This window comes from Styela clava, chromosome 4 (assembly GCF_964204865.1).
Source record: "Styela clava chromosome 4, kaStyClav1.hap1.2, whole genome shotgun sequence".
Lineage (NCBI taxonomy): Eukaryota > Metazoa > Chordata > Ascidiacea > Stolidobranchia > Styelidae > Styela > Styela clava.
The window spans coordinates 138,629-144,628 of record NC_135253.1 but is presented as its reverse complement, the minus strand read 5'-3'; the positions used below and the strand labels follow the sequence as shown (position 1 = coordinate 144,628).

The 6,000-nt window shown below is 39.8% G+C and overlaps 1 long non-coding RNA gene across 1 annotated transcript; it reads left to right on the top strand.

Moving 5' to 3' along the window:
• Positions 1 to 1,671: 1,671 nt before the first annotated feature.
• Positions 1,672 to 2,943, top strand: LOC144421876 (uncharacterized). Its single transcript, XR_013475008.1, has 3 exons — positions 1,672 to 1,896; positions 2,047 to 2,114; positions 2,262 to 2,943. It is a non-coding gene; the product is annotated as an uncharacterized LOC144421876 (long non-coding RNA).
• The last annotated feature ends 3,057 nt before the right edge of the window (positions 2,944 to 6,000 follow it).

Sequence of the window (6,000 nt, the reverse complement as noted above, 5' to 3'; positions counted from 1 at the left end):
TATGTCGCATTGACGCTGGGTCAATTGTTTCCTCAACGCCCGTATAAGAAAGTCTCACATCAGTTGGAATAAGATCTCTCGAACAAAATGATTCTCGCTAGGAACGTGACTAGTGACTACTCCACTACTTGCTCATAGCTAACCGGTCATGACTAGTCAGTGCTAATTCTATACTTTAGGAATCAGGATAATCATAAGTTAACACATGCACATCGGGTAAAAAATTAGTTATGGCAAAACAAACAATAATAAAATCAAATGTTCAATCAAACATCAATCAATACCCAGACTAGAGACAGAAGGTTTACAGGCATTGTTACTTATCCCACCATCTTATTAATGTGAGGCCTGGTTTTCAATATATATTGATAACTACAAAAAACGAAATATCGAAGTAGGCTGTATGAAACACGTTACATGTGTCGGTGTCGACCATATCTCCAATATTGGAACAGATCCCGCATTAAATAGCATGGCTTTCGTTTTTTAGTATATTGTCAACATAAGTTTCCTAACGCGTATAATTTATTGCATAAGCATAGTTCGTTTGTATAAAAGGTGGTCCACTAAAATTTTCGTCAGGCTTTACCGGTCCGTCACTTAAAAAAGGTTGCCGACCACTGCTTTAGTGGACATAACCATATAACGATAGGATAGGATTAGGAGGATAGGATTTACATATTTATCCCGGGGGAGAGGAAAGCCGATAAGACGGCTTATCCATAGGGCGAACCACGGCCTCTCGTCCGGTTACCATTCCAAGTCGGGTATGGGATTAGATTTACTGTATTGTTTGTTTTCGGAAGCATGGACTTGGTGGTGGAGGAAGCCGTAACCGACCAGCAGTTACGTGAACCACCCAACGACGGCGAGGAGTCCAGCAATCCTCTCGCACATACCCATCCCTGCGTGGGATTCGAACCTGCGAACCTACGCAGAGTAGTTAGAGGTGTCCTAACGCTTAGCCCGTTGAGCCACACCACCGCGCCTTGAGCCACACCGCCGCGATCGTTTGCATTTTATGCTGGCACTCTTCTTATTAAATTTGAGTTGGGTTGCGCGAGACTAACTTCCTATCTTTTCTTTATGCCTTTATGTTAGTGGATCCGTATGCGTATACTGCAGGGATACTGTAGCTGGAATAAACATGACAATTCTATCCAATTAAAGAGTCCAGCTGCACACTAACACAAAACACAGACCGCGACCACCATATTTCAGAACATGTCGAACATGTTGTGTTAGTGTGTAGCTGGACTCTTTAATTGGATAGAGATCTTCTTATTGTTATTCTTCGTCACTATCATTATTATAGAATCGCTTTTCTCTTCGAAAACTGGACCAATTGCTTTGAAATTTTCAGTGGTTAAAGTTTGATTTTTTCTATCCAGAAGGCTATTACTTTTATTTATTTCAAATATTTCTGTTAGCTCTGTGAGATTTGTTTTTGTTTGTTATGACGTCACCGAACGTTCTGCGGACGCATATGCCGGTCCCTGTGCTCTACCACCGTTAGTTTGAATTGAAAGTTTTTTATGGGAACGGTACGGTACGGATAGACTGTTAAAAACATACCGGTACCGCACCTAATACCGTAAAAGAGTAGAGTTATAAGTGAAAATAAGAATAGTCCATTTTGCCTGAACTTTTGCAATTTTACCATAGCTCACCGATATTATTTACGTTTAGTCTTGTGTGTCTGCAGGGTAATTCAATTAATATTTATTTTTCTTCATTAATGCAATGCAGTAATGAGCATGTCTGTACAACTGCGATAGCCTACTTGTTCTCATTTTTTGCTGTTTTGTTATATTGTTTTTTGGAAACACCACAAATGCATAAATATGCAAAGAAAAAAGCATTACAAACTTTACAAAAATTCAACATGTGCAGCAGGTAAGTGTAAGAGCTGAGCATATCAAATGTTTAACAGTGAAATTAAGTCAATTCATTTACCGATGCCATTACCTGCAGTAAACTAACCTGACATACATCTTTTTATTCTCCAACATTCATGTTTATGCTCTTTTTGCTTTTTTAATACAGTTTTGCTGGAAACAACAGAAATATGCTAAGGAAGAAGCATCACCAATAATTTTTGACATGTGACGCATGTAAGTCTTAATGCCAGAGCATACCAAGTTCATTTACATGTTTACTGTTACTGTGTTATTTTTTTGCAGTCACATTAACTTATTCCATTTTATTTGTATGCCTGCAAGCTGCCATGTTTATGCTCACTTGTTGCTCTTTTGTTACAGTTCTGCTGTCAACACAGAAACAACAAATATGCCAAGAAAGAAGCATTACAAGTTACAACCTTCCCAACAACGTTCAACATGTTCTGAAATATGGTGGTCGCGGTCTTACTAATGCAAAAAATATTTGCTGGGTTAACGACGTGTTGCAATTATTGTTGCGGCTTCCACTTCATGTACAACATGACTTTTGTTTGTGCTCAATACCACAGGCCTGCCATTTCTGCTAAGTGTTTTGATATGCTGGCTCCTGGCAGTCAATCTGATCATACATAGGTGCTATCTGATCTTACAATGTAATTTTGATGTTTTATTGAACATAGTAATGGGTGTGTGCTAGCTTACGTAATACCGCAGACTTTGAGAAGTTGAGATCAGTTGCAGTCAGTGGTAAGATTCAGCGGGTTCTATAGAACCGTCCTAGGGAATTTTATGAGATCAGAGAACCGGTTAGCATCAATCAAAAAATATGACTTTTGTAACAGAACAGACTGAAAAATATTACTTTTATGATGAAACCGGCTGACAAAAATTTGAATCCCGCCACCGCTCGTAGTGAACACTATAAAACATGGTCAGTCCCCATGTGGTTTCAGTAATGTAAATTTCAGCAATTCAAAATCAATTATTACCAAGGTTTAAATGTGAGTTTGGGAAATATAATAATGAATATTTTCAAATGTTTCAGATGTGTGTAATAAACATAAAATGCATCAGCGCTGCACGTTTTTGATGTTTCTGCTGTTGTGAACACTAAAATATGTTAAAGTTGGATTTGTCAACAGGAGTCATAGTTTTCCTTGTCCAGACTCCGAATTCAAATTTTGATTTCGGATCAGGTCGGAGTCTGAAATTTCTGACTCCGCTCATCCCTGCAACTCACCAGAGACAACTCGACTACAGATAGATCTGATGAGTTGTCCATTTAGTCGAATTGTCCATCAGCACTAAACGGCTATGACAGTCACTGTACCAAAATTTGTAACCTGATTCAGGTGGTGTTAAGTTGACGAATGTTATTTAGTAACGTTTTTATGTGAAATGTTTGACTGTGGTTAGGTATGTGATCCGTTAATACGGTACATAGTTGACCCATATCACGAGATATTTCAATTGATGTTTAAATATAATCAAGAAGGATGGATCATTGTCACATGACCTAAAATATCTATGACAGTCACGGTACCCCGGTCCCCGATGCAGGTACTATTAGGTCACCGCATATGATTTTTGGGGAATTGTTCTGCGTGTCCATATATTTGAGCATTGCTCTCTTGTCTTTACTTTATCATTGCAAAATTTTAACGCTGATTTTGGAAGTGTTTGGGGCAGTTGGCGCTTACAAATTGGCCAACACGTTCAAAACTATTATTTTCATACAAATCAATAAACCACGTGCCGCTTATAGATACTGATAGCTCATTATAGGCTAGTCTGTCGCAGCGTTTGTGGTATCAATTTTGACTATTGTGTAACTAAACTAATGATCTTAGAATAGGAATCACATATTTATCCTGGGGGAGAGGAAAACCGATAAGACAGCTTAATCATATGGCGAACCACGGCCTCTCGTCCGGTTACCAGTCCAGGTCTGGTGTGGGATGAGTTAGCCAGTTATTTGTTTTAGGATGCATGGACTTGATGGTGGAGGAAGCCGTAACCGACCAGCGGTTACGTGAACCACCCTACGATGACGAGGAGTCCAGCAATTCTCTCGCACATGATCATCCCTGCATGGGGTCCGAACCTGCGATCCCACGAAGGGTAATCAGAGATGTGGTGGCGAGCGTATTTCTAACGCTTAGCACGATGCGCCACACCGCCGAGCCAAGTTCTTTCAAAGACACAATGACAGGTAGCCCAACTTGTTTGATTTACAACTATTATTTGGAAGCATAACTTAAAACTGACAAACGAAATGCAAAACTACTAAAAAGAGGCAATGATTATAACCACGCTTGAATATCTGTCCCAGCGGAAAAAATGTCTGAGCGGCGGCATAAATCATTAACATTGTTGTTACGTCATTCTTAACTTATTGCTGATTTGTTATTGCTACGGAAATAAAAAAGGAAATCGATGCTCGGAGAAGCATCCATTACCAACTTTCATGCCTTTGACCGATGCTACCAGCAACATATTTTGAGGGGACATGTTTCACACCACCACCCTTCACTGAGCACAAATGAGAGATTTAACGCACCACTGCACAGGATTAGAAGAAGACATGTGAGACACCCCACAGTGGTCGTCTAACCGTAAATATATACCACAACGGGTCTAACCCGCCATTACAAACTTCACGAGGTTGCTATTCATACCTGCTCCGAAAAGCTTTCTGTGTGTAACTGTTGCTTCAACAGTCTTTTCAATATTATAAAGTTAACACTGACTAACTTATGTTATGTTGCATGTAGATTACCCACCGTACGTCTATTTGTCGGTTGGGTTGAGTACCGGTACGGTACCTGGTAGTGGTGCACCCGTACCGGTACTACTGCAGTACCATCAGAGGACCAAATATCGTGTCAAACCAGTCTATCGTATACCTTAAGACACTGACATATTACGAAAAACCTACTTTAGTACAGCATCTCTCAGATCATCTACCGGTACCGCCCAACCACATGGAATACAAAGCAAAATCGCAGCGTCCCCCCAAAAAGTAGTTCTGGCAACAGTTGTCACGCTCTGTTGAGTCGTATGAAAGTCGGTAATTGGTGTGCCGCGAAGAGATTTAATTTTTGAATTCATTTCAAGTGATAATTTCCAATAGACGATTGGAAGTTAACACATCGACCTACAGACGCGCATTTCAGTATAAACTTTGGAAAGAAGATGAGAGTAAACTAAGCTACTCTGTAAGCTAAGCACCGAAAATGCTTTTCCACGTCGAGTGACGCCGTGAACCTTCTCTAGAAACTGTTTATTTACATTCACTGAATTAAATTAGCTATGTCCTTGATACTTGTTTCAATGCGGACTTGTTTCGTTATGGAAATAGCTTTCATTGGCATGAGACGGTAGGAGATGTGTGTGCAGCACTTGGGGAGTGTGTGTGCGCGCACTAGACAATCAGGGGCGGACACTTTTCACGATTTTTGAGGGGGGGAGGGCAAAAAAAAAAAAAAAAACACTGCGCCGTGTGTCGTTACGTAACAATAACCTTTCGATGTCATTTTAGGGAGAGTATTAGCGTGTCGTTTAGGCTACCACTCATATATCCAGTACCTACGCCTGTTTTCTTGGGCAAGGAACTCGCGAAGCTCTAAACCGATTCCTTGAATTCCGCGGGAATCACCCCACGGTTCTTGTTAACAAACAGAAACGACAAATTTGAAGAGTCATATTTGGGTATTGTTTCTATTCTTAGTTTTGCTTAAAGCGCACCAATACCGTTTTGTAAAATTAGAAAAGTCAAAAAAGGTAACAATTTTCCCCAAATTTTACCAAGGAATTATTTGACTAGTAGAATTTCCATTATTGTCGATTTATTAAATCATCATTTGAACTCAAAATAACACTCAGGATTCACGTGTAGCGTACTGGCAGTCCATGAAATAATTATTCAAGTTCAGAATATCTTCCAATATGGTCTGACCAGTGTAAACTCTAAGGAAATTATGAGTGCGAAAGTGCTTCGCAGTTGAAAAACAAAGTGCGAAAGTGCTTTTATCGATTTTAACAAGTTAAGTGCCCTAGCTTTTGTTCAACTCATTTTTAAAACAGCATAGATACTCGA